The sequence below is a fragment of the Amblyomma maculatum genome, chromosome 1 (genome assembly GCF_055883805.1).
Source record: "Amblyomma maculatum isolate TAMU_Amacu chromosome 1, ASM5588380v1, whole genome shotgun sequence".
Classification (NCBI taxonomy): domain Eukaryota; kingdom Metazoa; phylum Arthropoda; class Arachnida; order Ixodida; family Ixodidae; genus Amblyomma; species Amblyomma maculatum.
Window position 1 is genome coordinate 107,435,372 of NC_139344.1, and position 20,962 is coordinate 107,456,333.

Genomic DNA, 20,962 nt, shown 5'->3' on the forward strand with positions numbered 1-20,962 from the left:
TGAGTTTGGCGCATGATAAAGGAAAGAGCTTCTTCAATGCCATGGAGCTCAGCTGTCGTAGGTGATGTCTTCGGCGGCAGCCGGTAAGAGAGGACATGGTTTGTTGACGTGCATAAAGGCCACGGGATGAAGTGTCTTGAGCAGTTGAACCGTCGATGAATATATTACATTAATGTCATTACATTACTAAATCACCAACCCGAAAAAGGAATTCATTACATTACAAATTACCGAGAAAAATAATTAAATTACAGTAATTCCATTACTGTAATTCAATTACTGCCATGTATGCCCACTATTATGTCACCAAGGATCAGGAGCTTTCCTTCAATGTGCGGACGTCTTGTAGGCTTAGATGGGCGGACGACGTTCCACAAAAATTGTGTAAGTTGGTTGGTAGTTGCACACCACTAACGAAAGGTGCGCTGATTGATGCGTGAACTCCCGCCTCTGCACCTAGTCCGTAACATGTCTCTGAAACATCTTGCTTGGCGCCACTATTCACTTCTCAAGATCTTGCAACTCCTCTTCGTGTGGCCCAAAGACGGTTTCAGCCAACCGCACAAGGCCTGCAGGTCCTGAGGGCATGTGTTATGACGGCAGTGCCATGAAGCCGTTCGTGTTCGGCAGATACACACACAGATGAGATGATAATATGACTTGAAAAACTTTGTGCGCCTGCGTGAAAAAGTACGCAGCCTTGTCGGCTGCATCTTGTGGAAGTAACACTATTGTCAAGATAGTATACTTTCTCTTAATGCTAACATGCTCGAACGAAGCGTTTACTGTGTAGAGATAGTGCCGTATAATGGGGGCTTCCAGAATCCCTGTCAGCAATGATTTAAACACCGTTTTCCTGAAGTGTGAAGATGCGTTTCGTGGTATAGTAATGCCAGCAGCAGCAGCTACCACGAGAAAACTGTGGTATAATATAAACTAGTAAGATGATCAACTAGGTTATAATGGTTAAGTTTCAGATATTGCATTTAAGAATGGTTGTAATTAGCGATATTTCGCATGTGGTTAGTATTAGCCACGTTAGTTTCTGTAATTCGCAACCATGACTTCTCTCATGACTGTGACGCAACGAACCATGTCCCTGTTTACGCTTCCAACCAGACCTACCCGGCCGTGGAGCGCATGGAGTCACCCCCTGCGAGCAAGCGTCACTCGGCGGTGCAGTGTCACACGAATTTTTGCGCCCACGAACGTGCGGGGTCGTACATGATGCATTTGCAATGAATGCCGTGCATAAATTGGCTGCTTGCGGCATACCGCGATTTTGACGAGGCACTTTTTGCAGTTTCCTTTATAGACGAATCATGTCGGTATTTTCAAGCTCATAGCCTACCGTGGTGACTCAGTGGTTCGGTCGTTGGACTGCAGAACCCAAGAATACGGAATCGAATCCCGGCCACGATGGCCGCTTTTCGACGAAGGCGAAAAGCGAAGCATCTGTATACTGTGCGATGTCAGTGCACGTTAAAAAACCCCAAGCGAGGCCTGCACCACGACGTTTCATAGCCTAACTATCTTTGGGACCATCTACAAGCTCGCAAATCAACCACGCGGTCTCTTTGCAAGGAAGTGCCCACTTTGAATTCAAGCTCCACCTCAATTCATAAGCACAAAGTGCCCAAATCTCCTACATTGCCTGAGTCCCTGTAGAACTGGTGTGAACAGCTTGGCAATACACGCAACAGCTGTTCGTGGAATAGGGCGGATAGTAGCAGTTCAAAACCTTGGCTCACCTCACTCTTGCTAGTTGTTTGTGGCGATCGAGTCGTACGCAGGAGATAGTCATTACCTCAAAGGCATTCATTCATTCATTCATTCATTCAATATCGCAACCCTTGTACAGGTACAAGTAAGGTTGATCTTACTTGTGCACGGAAAGCCGCGCGAGTGGATACCCAAACGCACTAACGTCTGGAGAACATTATCGCGCTCGAGTGCGAAGTAATCAATCACGAGTGTGCGTAAGAGTATTTGTGTGTGCGTTTAATTTGCTGCATATTTCAGAGTGCCCCTTCGATGAATGAGATCTGTCCCGGAAACGTTCGAAGGTTTCGGCATACCATCCACTACTCTTGAGAGCGCTGTTGGAAGAAGCGACGTATGCGCAGCGCCATTCAAGCACTACATAGATGTAAGTATTGCCCATGCGCGATAAACGCTGACTTGGAAACGGCTCTCACATCAGTGATATTGGAACAGACGGAGATAATATCTGCTAAGCGCAAGTTTTTGCACATATGGCTGTTTTAATCGAGCCCTGTGCAGAACACTACACGGCGATGAAACGAAAATTTCGTTAAGAAATCCACGGGAGCTTAGTTTGTACTAGTTGGTGGGCGTTCTAGAGAGTTATATCTATGATGCTATTCCTGAAGGTGAAATGAAGCTGGGATTTGACCTCTATAGGCCGCTAGTCACTTACGCCATCGCCGGGGCAGCGGTGCTTCCTACAAAATATCGACTCCCTACTTCACCATAGCCTAATTCGGCTCTGGTTTTTTAGCCCAAATTTTTAGCCCAGACCACCCTCAAATTTGGCCCTGACCACGTCAAAAATTTGACCTCGGCCGATTTGGACCAAAATCTGTGTCCAACGTAATTTGACTATGGCTAACACAATGGTGCACCTCCAAATTGGGCCTGGGTCGCCCAAAAAATTGGCCCGGGAATTCCCAAAACTTAGACGAGGACACCCCAAAACTTAGCCCGGGGCATCCCAAGTTTGACGTCGGCCGATTTGGATTAAAATCGAGCTAAATCGTGCGTAAAAATAGTCATTAATAAGCAATTTACGCAGCCACGCAACAGACGCGTCTTCCCGCATTGCTAAGTCACTCAGACCTAAAGCTCGATATTCTGGTTCGGCAGAGTAGAACCACTACTCATTTTCTCACATAACATATTGTAAGAAGGAGTGAAGACAAGACAGATCATGGAGAGGAGCAGCGCAAGGAAACACGTACACAATAACACACAGAAAAATAGGACTGGCGCAGTCCTGTTTTTCCGTGTTCCTTGTGTCCGTGTTTCCCTGCGCAGATCCTCTCCATGATGCCTCACCGACCGGCCTACACGAAGGTATTAAACGACTACACAGATATAGACGGGACAGGCGCAAACTTGCAACTTTATTTTCGGCAGAATATATAGAAGCGGAATTAACAGTATCAGTCGATGAGCATGCGCAATGAAACGTACAACCAGATAAATAGCGCTTTGAAAATAAGAAAAGCACGGTGTCGTGCAGACAACAAAAAAAAAAAAAAGAGGAAAAAAGGCAACAAAAATAATGACTGAGGCGGAATCATTGCGGTTTTTAAAAAGGGGTCATAACACATACAAGAACCAACGATTAACGGAGCTAAACTGAAGCAAAGAAAGAAGGTACGATTGGGACCAAGCGGAAACATAAAGATAGAGCAGGAGTTTACAAGGCGTTTACGCTGAAACAAAAATGTAGAGTAAGAGACGGTATGATAATTGGGTACGGCATTTAAAGTTATAAAGCGCGCAAATAAGAAGGGATGTAAAATCCAACAAAAAATGTCAGTGACTAAAAACATGCGGGAAGAAATGTGAAGCCATCGAGGTTCAAACACAACAGTATTGGATAGCTTGTGGAAAGCACACTTGTAGAAAGGTTAAACACCTGCACATAGCCGCCGCGCCGCGGTGGCACAGTGGTTTGATAACCGGCTACTGTATCCGGAGTACCCGATTCGAACCCGACCGCCGGCGGCTGCGTTTCGATGGAGGAGAAACGGAGTGGTGTGCGTGCGCCGTGAGATGTAAGTGCACGTTAAAGACCCTCAGGTGGTGGAAATTTCCAGAGTCCTCCACTATGGCGTCTCTCATAGCCTGAGTCGCTTCGGGACGTTAAACCTTGCAAACCAAACAAAACCTACAGATAGCTAGGTTTTCATAATCGCCGTCGCAAATTATCGAAGGGTGTGCTGGCGCACTGCTGCCCGGCATTTCTAATACAATTGGCCTTAGTGACGTCACTCGGTCTTTTTAGGCCTTATGAATTCTGTCTTATCTATCCTTGAATAGCACCCGTTCTATTTGCCTGTTCCACATACTTTGCAATGACCAGCAAGGTTAGTTCCTAATTTGTTACGCGCGCGTAATATATATGCTCCATCGTTCTCCCGGTGAAGCATCTTCATGTCTTTCCAATGCAACGAAGGCCGCAGCTGACATGAATTCCGCACATAAGCGCGCCTTGAATCAAATGCAGTTCACTGAATGCCCCATTTTAGCCGCACTATTTTTTGGTTCTTAGATGTTTTACGACACATTTAAAAAAAAAAAAAACTGTGGTGTAGCAGCATTACCATTTGAGTCTTTTCTTTTGTTGTTGTTGTCGCCTTTTTATACTCCTTTTTGATCTCGCCGACACCATTCTGTTCTAATTTTACACCACTATTCATCTGATTGTACGTTTCTCTGAGCATGCCCACTGATTGGTAATCGTTGCTCAGCTCGATATTCCAAGTGGTGGCTTCTTCAAAAATGAATCTTCTTATTGGCGCTTGTCCCGTCTACATCTGTGTCGTCCCCGTTCTTTTTTGCGGCACGATTTCTAAAACAGAATTCCACAATGCGCCGGATGAGTGAGAAAAAAAACGGTGCACTTAGCGCACGTTAAGCCATGAACAATAACTAAAGTTTCCCTAAAAAGTAATACAGTGCGGATTTCCGCTTATTCATGGGAGCGAGCTGCTCGCTTTATTCGAAAGGGATACTTAACAGATCCTTTAATGTTAGGTTTGAATGACTGAACAGCGGCAGCGTTTAGACGAATTGGTTAAGCTTGCTGATTAAGGTCGCTAAAGTGCTCTAAATGACGAGGACACAGTAAAGACTGACTGCTAAACACGTTCAGACGATTTGAATTAATTGCGGCAAGTAGACCTTTGCGTTATTACCTTGGTCATACATTAACGAGCAGTCTGTCGCGAGGAGGTTTCATGTTTGAATGAATTCCGAGCTCTCTGACGGTGAGCGGCATTGATTAATGGTATTTAAAGGGCTTTGATGTGAAGCTGCCATGACAGCACTTTTACTTCCACATGTCAGCTGACTTTAGCTTGTGAAATATACTGGGCCAGAGTTTGTCAGGTTTCTTGCGCAGTTAGAGGTATGCCATATTTGAAAAGGTTGCATCGTCAATTCAGATCTACGCGTAGTCACATGTCACGGCGGGCGGGGCTTAATGTCTGGTGAGAAAGGTACGTGGGAGCCAGGAGACTTTAATTTCTTCAGAATGCTTCTAACTTGACTTCTATAAATCTGCACTTTGAAAAATTATTCAAACGTAAGCAGGCAGCTGGAGATTGTGACATATGGTGACGGATGAAAAGGGATGACTCACCAACTCAGTTAATGCAAAAAAATAGTATCCAAACAATACAGATAAGAAGGAAAATCAGCCGTCTTGTGTTGCTTCACAAAAGCCTCTCAGGTAAAATTAATATCCAGTTTCCTGACTGTGGGAAAGCACTTAACACTAGAAAAACTAGACACACTCATCAGCATTCATTCATCAGCCCAATTTTTGCCAAAACAAATGCTCATAAGTTCAGTTTTTTTTTTCCCTCGAACGGTTGCAGACTGGAATTCCCTCCCCGTTGGTATATTTGAGTCGCATGCTTTTATGGATATGCTGGGAAGCCATTTTAAACAACTGTAGAGTGACTGGGATGCCTGTTTTTATTGTTCTGATGTACAGCGTTCTAGTGTGTTCGCTTGTTATATCTTTATTTTTATGCAATGCTCCTCCTGCTTGGGCCAAAGTGCTGGCCTGCAGTATGTCTAAATAAATAAATAAATAAATAAAATAAAGACGTTGTGAAACTTAGGTACGACCTGAGCAGCTCGTGAACGCTTTCGTTCCTTCCGTCAGGCGCTGCTGTCGCTGACACGCGTCACTCACCTACGGGAACCCGCGTCGACATCAGAGTTCCGCTCATCTCTTGTCTTAATCTCTCCATAGGCGCAGTACTACGGAGACATCTCCATCGGAGTACTTCTGCGTGCTCTTCGACGCTGGTTCCTCGGACCTCTGGGTTCCGTCTGTGAACTGTACCGAGCGGGACCGTATATGTCGTGAGGACTCCTTTGCTGTGTTCTCTCTCACGTGTGCCCTCAAAAAGGTATTTCATTCGAAAAATGAAATTAAATGTGGAGAACACTAGCGAAATTAAGAGCGGCCTTGAAGCGTCGTGTTTGGCGCCGCGCCGGTGACAACGGCGTGCTATTGTTAACTGAAGAGGACGGTGACGACCTCGTGTCATCGTCGGAATCACGACGTGGGGCAAAGCTGAAGCAAGAGTAACGACTGCTTCCGGTTTCTTCGCCGAGATCAGTAATTTCAGTCTCAACTTCTGGCATATACTTGAAGAGCCGATACGGCTTAACGGCGACGTGGCAGGCTATTACATAAATAACTTTATTTCATTTTCTCATCATTGTTCACGACATTGTAACCTGTTTCCTGCATTTCAAATCAAATAGTAGGAAACGTCACACAGACTTCGTTCGTTTTCGTGCTTGCTTTTGTAATAAGCACACAAAAATATGAATGACCCCGGCCCTCACGAAAATGACCAAATAGCCTTAAGCGATCATTTATTAAGTTCGTGTTAAGTAGTAGCGTTTAAGTGAAACCTCAGACTTTGCTGAGACCGTCATTATGATGTCGAAACTCTATCTAACTGTGCTAACAGGCAACAAAAAGCCAATAGTTTGCAGGTCAGTTCAGCAAAATTAGCGTCAGCAGGAAGCTAACTGCTTGCAGGTCGATCGAGTCTCATATCACTTTGAATCAACATGAAACCAATTGCCTACAGGTCGATTAAACCAACGTTAATTTCATTCCACACTTCCGATTTTCCGAGGGCTTAGCTGGGTGGTATTAGAAATATAACATTTTAGGACTATTTTTTAAACATTGTCTCTCAGTACTAAGGAAGGCTGTGCAAGGAAGCGACGTCGCTACTGTATTCACGTCATGTAAAGTTTTTTTTGTATCAGCAGCACGGACACAGTCAGGAAAAAAGAGAAGGAGACAGGACAGAGCACTGAACTTTCAACTTTATAGAGCTGAAAGTTATAAAGTTGAAAGTTAAGCGCTCTGTCCTATCCCCTTCTCTTTTTTCCGGATTGTGTCCGCGCTTCTGATACAAATGAATCATGCAGATCATGTTATGTAAAGTCTTGTGTTGATTGTTTCTCTTCTGGTGCGGAGACGAGATGCCTTTAGCCCCCGTATTTCGAGAAATTGAGGCGAACATCGAGCGGAAACTGCGCCGTATCTGAAGACGAACATGAGGGCGAACATGCAGCCGAAATTATTCAAAAACTCCGAACTTTCAAGCCATAATGATATCGAACAGGGGGAAAATAAAAAAGTCTCGACAATAACATTTCTCCGAACGCGACCCGAACAAGCGGCGATGCAAACAGAGTAGTTTGTTTCCTGAGATAACTCAGTCATCGCCAGAGCATCTAGCGCTGCTTGTTCTAATTGGTAGCTCGCTCTCTGTGTTGGAAGTCGTCGTCTTCGTCATCGTTCATCCGTTCGTTCTACAGCCGCTAATGTTGGCTAATTATGCTAGACAGCGGATGAGAGCCATCGCAAATGAAACGACGCAAACAGCCAAAGACTTCCAGCGCACTGTCAGGATACTGAATGCTTGCATCTGCTCTCGACGACGAGATGGAATATCACTTTTCTTTTGAGAACAGCCTTGTATTTTTCCTTTACTTCCTTTTTGTGTTATTCGTAGCTATCTCTACTGGAATCCAATGAGCATATTGTTGTTATTCGTTTAACTCCTGCAAAATTATTTACCATAAAAACCAAAGTATATCCATAGGTCGAATTGTAAAAAGAAATGACGGCGAAATTTCCTCCCCGTCTTGTATAACACTCATTGGCGCAAAACTAATTAAATCTTGCAAAAATGGGCAGCTGCCGTCAGTAGACTTGATCACTGTCACCATCATCAGGAACGCGATGTTGCAACGTAGTGGAAATGCTGAATAAATCGCCATTTAAAGATACATGCATGTTGAGTTTGAAAGAGCACTTAACAAGGGTAGAAGAGAAACCTCAGTTCGAAAACCGAGTCAACGTGTCGACAAGTGGACTTGACTTCGCCTGGGCGAAGATAAGTCCAAGTCCAAGGGTGAAGACAAGACAAGTCCACTGGTTGAGGACAAGTCCTGTGGGCAAACACAAGTCCACAAAGACAAGTCCACTTGTCGAAACGTTGGCTCGGCCTGCGAACTGAAGCTACGACTGTACTCTTGTTCAGTGCCTCTTTCATACTGTGTAGCCATCTTCTTTCTCTCGTTCTACCCTGGATACATGTTGATTGTAGCTGGGTGCGAACCCGTCCTCCGTTTCCGACTGTTTGCAGCCGGAGGTCGAGGGAAGGGGCCTCTCCCCATCGCGCATTCGCTAGGTCCACGTTTATTCAACTCGGAACCACGATCATCTGTGAAGATAGTCGAGCTCAGCAACGCCTGAGTGCTTTGTAAATAGTTTGTGTGCATAGCCCTTTCTGTACATAGCCACCCGTAATAAATACAAAAAAAAAAACGAACTTTCATGACCTTCAGGTAGTGTGCCTGTTTCGCAATCAGAAGGCCCTGGTTCAATGCCCATTTTCTCCATTAGGAATCGTGCTTTCTTTTGAGTTCAATAATTTTCTCTTTGCTGCATAAAACATTCGAAGAAATTTGGCGTAAATCCGAATATTCTTTACCTGTTACTAACCTATGGCGCCACATGAAGAAGGTCTTTCGCATTTGGCGCCGCTTGCTCATTGGTCTCCGGAGTGATGATGACGTCACACTCCTGCCTGACAGATCCTAGGTTTTTCGTACCATCTTTCGAGGGCGAACGCCGAGTTTCATTGCTCATTAGCGGTATAAAGCATTCACCTTCAACTCATCCTGATACATATTATCTGTTGGGAAAGTTTACGGAACAGAAAAAAACAAAAATCCAGCATAGCCACTTTGAAGTTTGTTATCGCATTTAGTTAGCATTTGTTTGGTTAGGTATAATGAGTAGTCTGCATGCTGGTGTAGGCACTACTGAGAAAGTAACGCAAAGAGTTACTACACGTGGGCAGATTTGGCGTCGTCAAGGCTGTTTTCAGTTCTTAACAACTTTGTAACGCAAAGTATGCGGGGCCCTATAGACGACCTACAAGCGAGATGGTTCCACTGATCAATTAAGAAGGAAGCGCATCGCTCCTAATTGTCGTTGTTTCGTATCCGGACCGTTTTCTTGTGCTCTAAAGGAGAAAAATTAAATTTGCAATAATGCCAGGTGGATCCAACCGTAAAATATTGACACGACATACTCAACTGACAACTGCTGTATGGTTTGCCTGAACAATGGCATTAATTTTCAATCACTACGCCTGTTTCTCCAATCTAGCAGTATCTGTCACAGTCCTTTACGGGCAAGGTAGGATTAGTACGCTTAGAAGCAGGTAATTAACTCCTCCTCGAACATGAACCGTTTTTCAAACAGTGCTATAATAGCTTCGGCGGCAGAATGCCTTCGTATGGCATAAGTATGCCATACGAATCCGTGCCGCTAATAGAGTGTAGCCTCATTACACCGTACGTAATCATAATGTGCGTTGTGAATTCAATTCTCATTCCTCCCCTAGGTCTTCATCAGCTATACAATTCTGCGAAGTCGTGCACGTATGTACGCAACGGAACGCGCGTGAAACTGGACTACGAAAGCGGGCCGGTCCACGGCGAAGGTCACCGTTGACGTCGTCGCCATCGGCAGGCACACTGGAAAAGCTCAAAGTTTCGTACAGGTTAGTGGCCTAGTGGCGATCAGTCTACCAACTCATTGCAATCACTGGTCAATCAAACAACCAATAATCAACGATGCCATTGTTTTCATTCCTGAAGACGCACTCCCTTTGCCAAATGTAACCAGGCTCCAAGAAAAGAATTTTGGTACATGGCTTCCCACAGGACAAGGAAGAGAGACAGACACAGACGCTGCCCGCGTCTGTGTTTCTTGCTTGTCCTGTATTTGAGCTGATAATTTTGCGCCAAGCTGCAATGACGGTTGAGAAAGAGGACTGGTGTCGCAGCGGTGACACTGCGGTCGCCAGTTCTCGTCGGCGGCAGTGGTTATCATCGTGACGCGAACCTGACCATCACTACCGTCATTTCACTGATAGCTTGAGAAACTGCAAGGGCAGCCTAGCTACTTTTTGCAAGGACAGGATGTAATGGGGATTGTTCAGTAGTGCCGTTCGATGTCTGCGCTAGTCCCATATCGGAGAAAAAAGATAGATTCATGGATAGACAGATTGATTGATTGATTGATTGATTGATTGATTGATTGATTGATTGATTGATTGATTGATTGATTGATTGATTGATTGATTGATTTTATGGCCTAGTCGGACTACAGGTGAGGCACAGCGTTTGCCTATGCCAAGTTCGACGGCGTCCTTAGTCTGGCTTACCCGGAGAAATCACAGCTGGGGGCAACACCGGTTTTTGACAACATGATTCAGCAGGGTGTCGTAAAGAATCCTGTGTTCTCAGTGTTCCTGAAGCGTGGAGCCAGCCTGGCGGGGCAGCGGCCAGGCGTCGATGGTGGAGAGATCTACTTTGGAGGCATCGACGCAGCCCACAACTCCGGCGAGATATTTTACGTGCCCGTCTCTGAGAAGGGCTACTGGCAGTTCGCTGTCGACAGTTACGTTGGAGACTTCTACTCTCCAAGTGAAACGTGTATCAGAATTGAGATACCATGCACGGCTCAGCGTATTAGTTCAAAAAAGTAAAGTGTCTATAAAGTGCGTCAAACTTATTTTTGAAAATTTGACTTAACGCGAAAACGCACCGTCCTTACAAGCTAGGTGGTGGGCACTGCAAGACAAAGTTTATGCACTTTTTATGGCGGATACTTCATAGCTCTCGCATGCAGCAGTTTGCATGGAAGCGGTCTGCACAGCTTCAAACTGAAAGAAAGAATGAATAGAAATATCACTGAGTGATGAAGTTGCGTTTTCTGGGACAGAATGCAGACGAAAAGGAAAAGAGAAAAGGATCGAGCGAGTTCTCGGCTGGCGTGTTTGACAATCAGGTAGAGAAAATTTCGAGAAGTCAAATCAAGATAAATAATCGGGAAGCCTTCTGATACCAGCATCTGACAAATGCATCAGTTCTTCGTTGATCCTAAAGGAAAAAGAAATTGAATTTGTCATTGCCACGCAGACAGTACCACATAACATTTTGGGAATAACAAGCAACCTTTGTTGTTCATCTTGTTGAGCCTTTTATGCACCAGTTGATAGAACACAGATGAAAGTCTGCGCTTCGTCACTTTTTTTTTTTTTTTTTTTTGCCAAATCACTCATATGACTGTCAGAGCTGAGCAACAATCTTGCTTGTGCCTGACTCCTGATTGACCCGCCAGATTGTGACGCCAGAGACCACGTATTCCGGCGCGGGTAATTAAGACAGTGCTTTTACACGGTATCGTCGGTGTCACCACGTATAGATACCTTAGATCATTTCAATGCGAAAGCATTGCTTACACCGTCATACTCAACCAAGAAATTGCGGATTTTATGGCTTGCATAAGCCAAGCCCTGGCGAAAAAAAAAACAGGCACGATTTGGTCGGAGCAGGAGCCTTATTTTCGACACAAATGGCCGCCGTTCGGCACCATGTTGTTTCTCTGATTGGTTGTCAGAAAAGTCACGTGTTTCAAATTTGTGGCACGAAATTGCAGTCTGTCGAAATGGCTTTTTACGGTGGCGTAAAAATGACGTGAACGTGAAAACTGGTTTTCAGCAGCGCTATTCATGATGTCTGGATGGTATTTATAAGTAATTGTGGAGGGAAAATAAGGGTATAGATGATAGAAAGGGAAGAACTTACGCTTGTATTACGAGTGGGCTGAAATGAACCACCCGCTGTCAAGAGCCGCCTCCTGAAATCTGATTGGCTTACGTTTTGCGGTGGGAAATACGTCAGGCATAAACATTACATGATGATGTCAAAATGGCGTTTCATTACGTAAAGGATGTTCTGCCATTGCTGTAAATGACCAAAGTTGGACGCCACATTTCGAATCACTTGAAGCAGCCGCGTAAAAAACATGGCGAATTCGACGTGCAATATAGACGGTTGTTAGCTCACCGCAGTTTTGTAGACAGTTTGGTGGTTGTTGAAGTAAGCTGAGACATCTTGTTGTAATTGCAGAAAGCACTGAAACAATGTCGTAAGGGTACTTTTCAGCAGCGTTTAGAGGATTAATAATGAAGACACAGATTTACAGCCGCACGAGGGTGGTATAGCTACCCTCCCGTTGCAACTGCTTTGCTCTCATAGAGAAGCCATCGATCCGCGCCGTTGTTGCCAAGCGCAGCAATGCGACTCGCTAACTAAATCGGTTGGTTAGGCATTTCAGAGAGCAACAGAAGGGAAAGTTGGTCGAGTTGTAGGTTGTTCATGATGGTTTGGTGGGCGCTCTTTAGCACAGAGACAAAGAGAAGAAACTAAGAGAAAGAGAGGCGCCAGTCCCCTGTTTTCTCTGTGTTAAACAGCGCCCACCAAACCATCATTAATTTCAGTGAGCACCACGATGCTTTCTAATTATCTGTCTGATCGGTTCGTAAGTAGAACCTGAGGGGTCAGTCATATGGTGTGATGGCTGTGCAGGAAATTTGCTCGACAGACAGCGAGGGATCACCAAAGACTGTCTTAAACGTCGGCCCTAACACTGCCTTTTTTGACTAGCACTATGCAGTCACTGCAATGTTAATCAATTTAAAAGCCTTTCCACGATGGGAAAAGCAAGCAAAAATACTCACAACTTCCATCTTAATAAAGGAATGTATCTGTCATGTGCATGGCACATGTTTGCTTTCCACATGTGATGTGTTTCATATATAACGTTTTGTTTTAATATGCATGCAGACTCACCATTTGCTTATTTTTCAGAAAACAAAAATAAGTACTCCAGAGCATGTTATGACGGTACGCTCTAATCATAGGATGTAGTTGAGTGACATTTTGTGTTGATTGCTTTTTTTTAATACAGCCGGAAAATAATCTTCCTTTATTGATTTGTATTTTACCGTTTCGACAGTAAGAATACGCGCGCGGAGCTTCCCTAGCTTCATACCACGATTTCTTCATTCATCTTTCGCTTTCTTTTCTTATTCTCCGTTTACCCCCATCTGCACGTGTACGGTAGCCTGGACATCGCCTAGTTAACCTTCCTGCTAATCCGTTCTTCTATTTCTTTCTCTTTCTCGGACATCTTTTGCGTTTCGCAAGAGCAAAGTGTGCCTTCCACTTTGTGCGTGTGTGCGTGGAAGACACACCTACACTCCCTCCCTCCCTCCTCCTCTCTCTCCCTCCATCTCTCTCTCTGCGCTGCTTTCCGCACTATACACAACTCATGCCGACAAAGTATGATAGAAACTTAAGCAGACTTGGTGACCTGACGGTAGCTGGTCATAACGCGGCTTTTCGAAAAAGGTGAGTAGCACAACCAGTACCCAGCAGTAATTGATACTTTGAGATTACGAGCGTTGTCCTCAGACGGACCATGACGGCTGCGCCGGCGCCTCCTCGTCAGTGCTGGAGCTACTTTCGAAATCTGTCGCTTCCTTCTGTTTACGACGAGGTACTTAAACATTTTAATTCCTGCATTTAAAATCCGCTGATAAGTGAACGTGAGCAGTTATCGGCAGTTGTGAGGAGCAATGCTACTTTCCGCAACTATACTGCGCCAACCCTCTGCGCATATTCCGTTGTCTTTCTTGCCCTTCAGCGAAAACTCGCGCAGCCTCTTTGTGCATAGCTGCTGTCGAATGTCCGACCGCAAGTATGTCATGACACACTGGTAGTGCAATACCACAACATCCTTCACTCGCCTCAATGCAACCCGAGGCTTCCGAATAGCGGAATGCTCCGCAGTGGGTCGGTTCCGGAGCATCGTGGTTTTCATACTTGGCGCCAATATATAGTAGCAGACGACAGCGTGGTTTTTACTGCCACTTTATTTTTATTTTTCTTCAGAATGCGTAACCCGATTGTGTGCTTACGTAACCTGGCACCGTCCTACTGCACACGTCACGCGTACGTCACAATTTGAACAAATTGGCGAATTGTCAGGAAGTCAAGAAATGAAACGCGACAATAAAAGCGCGTGACCTTAGGCATATCTGGCTCTACTTTGAGATTTTTTTTTAGATTTTTTTGTGAAAAGAATGCCTTCCAATAAACGCTGTAACAGCTGTCCTTGCACTGCTCGATTGTTTTTGAGGGTTTGAACAGGAACATGCAGTTATTTTTATTGAACAACAATGGAGGATTTTCGTGAACTGGATGGCGCAGGTAAGTGCTGCATGTGTGTCTGTTCGGCACATGAGTGAAGTTGTATTATGTATTTGGTGGTGACGTCTCTATAAGTAAGCCGGGAGCTGCGCTTGTCCTGCGTCTTTTTCGTGTCTTGTTCGATTTGAAAAAAAGATATTCATAGGCGTTTAAGAGACGTGTGTGAACATCAATGTATGTTGCACCGCGGTCAATAATGAGGCAGATACCACGTACTCGCAGCATTGTATTTCATTCGTGTCTGCGAACAAATATTAAAAAAAAAAAAAACTTTCATACACTACGCATTTGTCGAGGTTCGCGTTCTGTTTCGGCGCCAACTCTGGCTGTGGTGACGTTCGTTTGCACTAATGCTATGTCTGTCATTAAAAACTAACCTGCCCAGCTTGTCACTCTAAAGGCTCCTAAGTTTGGGGGCACTGGGAAAGCGACACACGAATCCAGCAGATCCTCATCTAATGGGGCACTGTTCTGGTAAATGATGCATTTTTGAAAAGCGGATAATGCAGTTGGAACTGACGATGAAGCTGCATTGCAAATACATCTACCCACTGTTAACGTTATTCTCGATTTCTCGCGGTGAATACATTGCAATGATCGCGTCATTGCGGCACTCTTCGATCATCCATGCGAGTATCGTTGTATTGGCTTGCTTACATGTCCTCATATAGAAGCCCTGGCTAGCGCGCTGAGGCTTTTCCTACTTAGTCTCTTGTCTGTATTTTCGTTATTGTTTTCGACTTAACCCTGTGGTTTTCGCGTTCTGTTTCTGCCTTTGTTTGGTTATGCGTTTCAAAGGCGGCCATATAGCACGCAGTCCTTGTTGCCCCGCTCCCTCTCGACTAACGTTTCAACGATGCAGTTTCTTGGACATTTCCTCTGCTGAGCCAGCTCAGCAGCAAGACTCCTTTCTACTTTATCCGAACAGCGTCAAACTGGGCGGCCACAAGTTCTGTGAGAAAGGCTGCACGGCAATTGTAGACACGGGCAATTCTGCTATCACTGGACTTGAGGAAGAAGTGAACCGCATAACGGGACTGCTCGGCGCTACTCCCTTTACTTCAGAACTGTTGACACACAGAACACTAACATAAATCATCAATTGTGCTAGCGCACTACAAAAAAAAAAAAGAAATAGGCAAGTACAAACAGCATTGAAAAGATTGTGATCAGTAAGAAAGGCAAAAAGCTAATTATCTTGCAACTGAGGCCGTCGGCTGGCATTGCGTACTCATGCATCAACGCAAGTTGAACGAGGCGACTAAATGCGTCATGGTAGCGGTGGGTGTGCTAAGCGTCTGCTCTTTTCCACACTTTGAAAATTCACACGAAAGCGCAGTAATGCACAAATTAAGGAGCTCTAGAACCTCGGCCATCTGAACCCAATATTCTAGTTCACTATAACCATACACTACATGTGGCTTCCTGCAGCCATGTGGACAGAAACCAGTAAAGAGATAACGATGCAACGAAGCGAAGAGTTTGTCAGCACATCTGTGCCTGCGTTTCCTCCACTATAGGTTAACGTTCTCACCGTTTCGTGGCGCCACTGGCAACTATTCCTCGCTGCACTTCAGGTTGAGTTCGCCAGTGGTGTGTGGCCCGCTTACCTAGAATATTATCCTTCTCTCAATACAAGGGGCTCTCTGACGTCGTGAACGCACACGCTGCAGTTCATGAGCTGCTGCTGAGGCCTTGTCGTCCCGAACAAATTTGTTGACTAGACCGGGGGCAAGAACGAAGAGCGAAATAGCTAATACGCGGAGTGCATTCCACCGGGCAAACTGGGTCAGAAGAAAACAATAAGGTTTTATTTCTTATGACATGGCTTTAATAGAGAGGCGATGGCTGTTAAGTCCCGCGATGCCCAAGCATGCGGAAAAATTGATGAGAACAGAAAAAGTGTATATATTTGCGTTGTTACACCTTCGAAGCAAGACATTATCTCACGCCCCTTTTAAAGCTTTCTGTATCTTTGTATCACCAGAAAAAAAAAAAAAAGTGTAGACGATCAATGCTATTGATATGGCATAAATGCGTCAGCAGTCTCATTAGATGCTCTCCTCATTAGGTACTCCTATATGTGTTCTCTTTGTGTAGGAAATGATTGAGACAAAAACGCTTATTGGAAGTCTCTCTGACACGCCAACCATCGTCTCCCGCTCTTTTAGCTATCCCTCTACTACTCTCTCTCACCTCTGAGAGTAGAGATGGGCACATCCCTCTCTTCATATTTCCTCCAGTGAGCCGCGCCAGATGGTTCCCAACGACTTCAATTACATCACCGATGGACACTTTATTTTTCATATAATAAGACATCTGATGCTCGCAAATTTAAAATAAAACTGCCAACAATTCAAAATCTGCTGTGTAACGCGCTGAACCCAGCGAAAGCTGCCGCTGTGTTGCAGCATAGCTTTTCCTAATGTCTATAAGGCCTTGAATAGAGTCTGAAGCCTGCAGACTTCATGACAAAGACCACTATGGGCCCACGGCACATGCTTGGCTCCGGTTCCGTGGGCGGCACTAGTCACGGGACGACACGTGACCAGATGTTGCTGGCCTGCGCTCTGACTACACTGGGGAGGACTCCGTATAAGATTCCTCTATAAATGAACGGAACTTTAAATACACTTCCCCAGTAGAGAAGATCAGGGCCCGCTTGCACAAAACAATCTTAAGACTGTCTTAGCTAAGTCCAGACTTAACTGGAGTCTTAAGAATAGGCCACTAGCATGGCCGCTTAAGACTGGAGTCAAGACTGGGCTTCAGTCCTGACTTGAATAAGTCGCTTGTATAATTACGACTCTAGTGTTGTCTTGGTTAAGACACAAGGACGCCAGGTGTCTAAGTAGAGAAATTAGCGAAATACAGGGATGCGCTGGCACTGTCACTGCTGTAAGATGTACACATTCCGTCAATTTTGCGTTGTGTAAAATCCGTGCCATTACTTTTTGCGGCTTAAGATTGTTTTACGAGGAAAAATGCCCCAAGTGGTTGCTGAGGCCGTTCTGAGAAGCCACTCTGGTGAACATGAACCCGAAGCGTTCGACGTTCGGAACACGAGCCGTCTTAAATAAGCTTGGTCTTTCTAAAGACACCATTTAAGTCTGGACTTAGCTCGGACTTTATCGTGCAAGCCGGCCCAGGTTAACTTCTTCCATGAGCAGCATATCCACTACTAATTTATCATCTGTCCTTTGATCATGCCGCACTATCTTCAAAAAAGAAGACGCGGGTATGCGAAGACACGGGAATGCATGATGCTGGCAGAGACTGTGAGAGTTTGCTACTCTTATTTAGGGAAAAATACATCTAAATTTGCTTGCTAAACGTCGAAATTTATCAACCTCATCATTACCTGTGAGCAGTACTAATGGCGTATTGATACGTTGAAGTGACGCAATGTTCGCTATTAATATGCTACGAGCAAATACTGTAATAAATACAGTCTTAGTCAAATGTCGTGAAGCCTAAAGTTTCGTTTGAGCCTGAAAATGTAGTCGTCACGCCATCATTAAAGATTAAATGGCATTTAAATCTTGGAAGATGATTTTTTATCACAGCAAGTAACTGCCTCATAACATTCCACGGCCCTTTAATGTTTAATGGCGCCATGACTGCTTCATTTTCCGGCTGAGACGAAAATCGTTTGGCTTCAGGACTTTTGACCCCGACTGTACATCCGTCCACTGCAAGTGCATGGATGCGCCTCCATCAAAACGACGGTAAAGAGTGTAGCTAAATTTAACATAAACGAGCGTACTTTATTCATGCCCTGCGATGGCAGCACTGAAGGGCTCCGCATAAAAAAAAAAGCTTGCGGGAGCCTAGCTGGTAGAATTTGAAAGGGGTGGCAAGAAATTGGGTACTGGGCTCTAAAAGTGAGAATAGAGAAACGCGAGTCGGCTTTGTGACAGCAGCATATGCAACTAAAGTGCCACCTGTATTATTCCCCTTTCTCCTTCGAGAACTATTGAGGTCATGTTTCAGCCACCTCGATTTGTTCCAGAGCCAAGTTGACTGCAGAAACGTGAGCAAACTCCCAGACCTCACCTTCACAATAGGAGGAAAGCGGCTGGCAGTGCGTCCACAAGATTACGTCTTGAAGGTATGCGTCCAACTACTTCCAGCTATACTAACACCTGACACTCTTCATAGTTGCCTATTTCGAAGCTTTGCTAAAGAATACAATGAACATGCAGTTTCAAAGCTAATTGTTATGCTCAAATCCAGGATGCTGGGAAACCGTTTAAATGTGAGGCAACTGCTAAACGTTATAAGATACTGTTATGCATATTTTGATGGGAATTGTCTAAGCTTCTTATCCGCGAAAAAAGAATGCTTTTAAAGATTTTACCCAGAGAGCTGTGTTTTTTTAAGGATTATGGACACCAAATTTTGGTTTCATGTTTGTTTGTTTTTTTCATTCAAGACATAGCTGTTTATGGATCACCACATAGTTTCCGCCTATGGCCACTAAACTATTTATGATTCAATTTTATTTAAGCGAAAGCTTCTCAACGCTACGTAGAGCCGGTCTTCGCGTGGCACTAAGTTTGACCTTTACCGAACTAGATATCATGCATGGCTAGAAGCCACACCGCAGATATGTCCTTCAGAGTAGCCTTGTGGGCCACCTTTGTGTCGCACTACAAGGTCAAGACCTTGACCCTTTGACATTTGGGTGACCTTTGACCTTTCAAGCTTGGAGCTGAGGAGAGAGTGCAAGGGGGTGTAGCACGTAATTAGTCACATGGTTGGCGTCACGTCGCGCCATCGCGCGATGGAAACGGCCATGACGTCAATCGATGGGTATAAGAACGAGGGGCAACCGCGAGTCTACACAGACGACCGTGGACTCCAGTGACGATGCTGCGCTTAGCGCGTCGTACCGACGCCAGTTAAATCGGGTAAGCGTCAGATCATCCAGCAGAGATTGCTCGCAGTGTACATTGCACTTAGCCAGGATCCAGTTCTAGCCAAGACCAAGTATACCCACACGTTAAAACCATGTCGGAATAAGAGTATAATTAAGCGTGACCATGCTGTGAAGCTTTCGGAAATATGTGGAATGGGGGTTTTAGAAGATTCTCTCCAACTCTGGAAATCAGATTTGTTGTCTAAAGGCAATAGTTAGTAAATTAGAAAACTTATCTCAAATTATAATTAGTTAATTGCAAAACAAAACATTACCTGTGGTGCACAAGATGGCTGGTAGCTGTATGCAAGTGGTTTCTTTCGCCTATCTGAAATGTTTCATTTTTCAACCCTTGGCTAGAGTTAGCTTGAACACCCTGTATAGCACTGCGTACGGCACCGTGGCTGTGAGATATCAAGAGATGTCATTCGCCGGCTACATTCTGAAAGGCTGTACCAACCATGAAAACGAAAGAAGCAGAAGAATGGAGCAGAAAAGCAATCAATGTGAAATTAAGCTCAAGATCTATGCATCCACAGCTGCACATATGGCCGGTTGGCAGTTCGTAGTAAGACAAATTAGGTAGCAGGTATACACGCAATATATAGATCCATGCTCTGCTTCTGTCACTGTATACCTCTAAGCTGTTTCATGAACACTTTTTTTTTTTCTTGGTTTGCACATCGAGCTTTAGAAAACATGTTAATGATAAAAAAAAACATGACTCTATTGTAGAGAAATGTTCCGACCACCACTTGTAAGAATAATAAAAACTGATTCCCTGCTTCGGGTTCTTGCAACACATACATTCATACGGCTGGGGTCTCATATCCCTTGTGAATTGAAAGTCTGAGATCCGCCAACAAGGCTGACTTTAATTAATGACGCCTCATAGAGCACCATGCGCTCTAAGTGCTGAGCAGCTGGCCATCCAACACTAGTACAAGCTTCTGTGTCCCAAGCATCAGGAACCCAGTTCGCAAAACTTCTCTTACTTTGGTTCGTTTCATAGCTGAACACCAGATTGCCAAAGCGGCTTGAATGCGTCTCTGAGGTGCGGCAGTCGTTCTGTGGTCGGCCGACGGGCGCCCCCGTCCTACTGCTGTGAAAGCTCATCCCTTCCCCTTCGTGCATTTCAGTTGAAGCAAAGCTACACGACGTTCTGTGCAGTCCTAATCAAGTCCTACGACTTTGGCTTGGAACATGGGCCAAAGTGTAGCCTCGGTGACCCGTTCGTCGGTCGCTACTGTCTTTGACCGCGGCAACGACCGCCTCGGGTTTGCAGAAGGCTTGCAAAGGAACACCTTGAACGTGTAATAGACGGCTCAATTTTAGAAATGCTACACCTTCTCATGTCATGTCATACTTGCGATGAAAATTATTTCTTTTATTGCGAAAGCAATACTCCGACAGCCAAAGCGAGACCTCGGGTGGCCGCAGCTACGCCGTTAAAAGGCGTAGCTACGGTCTCCTCATACAAAAAAAAAAAAAAAAAAGCATCAGCCTGCCATGGCATTTGAATTGGCGTTACCCCTATGCCACAGGCAGGAGCTGCCAACTCGGGTCGCTCCTTTCATATGGGAGGCTGATATCAGAATCAGCCTG

General features: G+C 44.9%; 1 pseudogene; it reads left to right on the forward strand.

Moving 5' to 3' along the window:
* The first annotated feature begins 284 nt into the window (after window positions 1–284).
* LOC146203454 (cathepsin D-like) lies at window positions 285–20,674 on the forward strand (annotated as a pseudogene).
* Window positions 20,675–20,962: the final 288 nt, after the last annotated feature.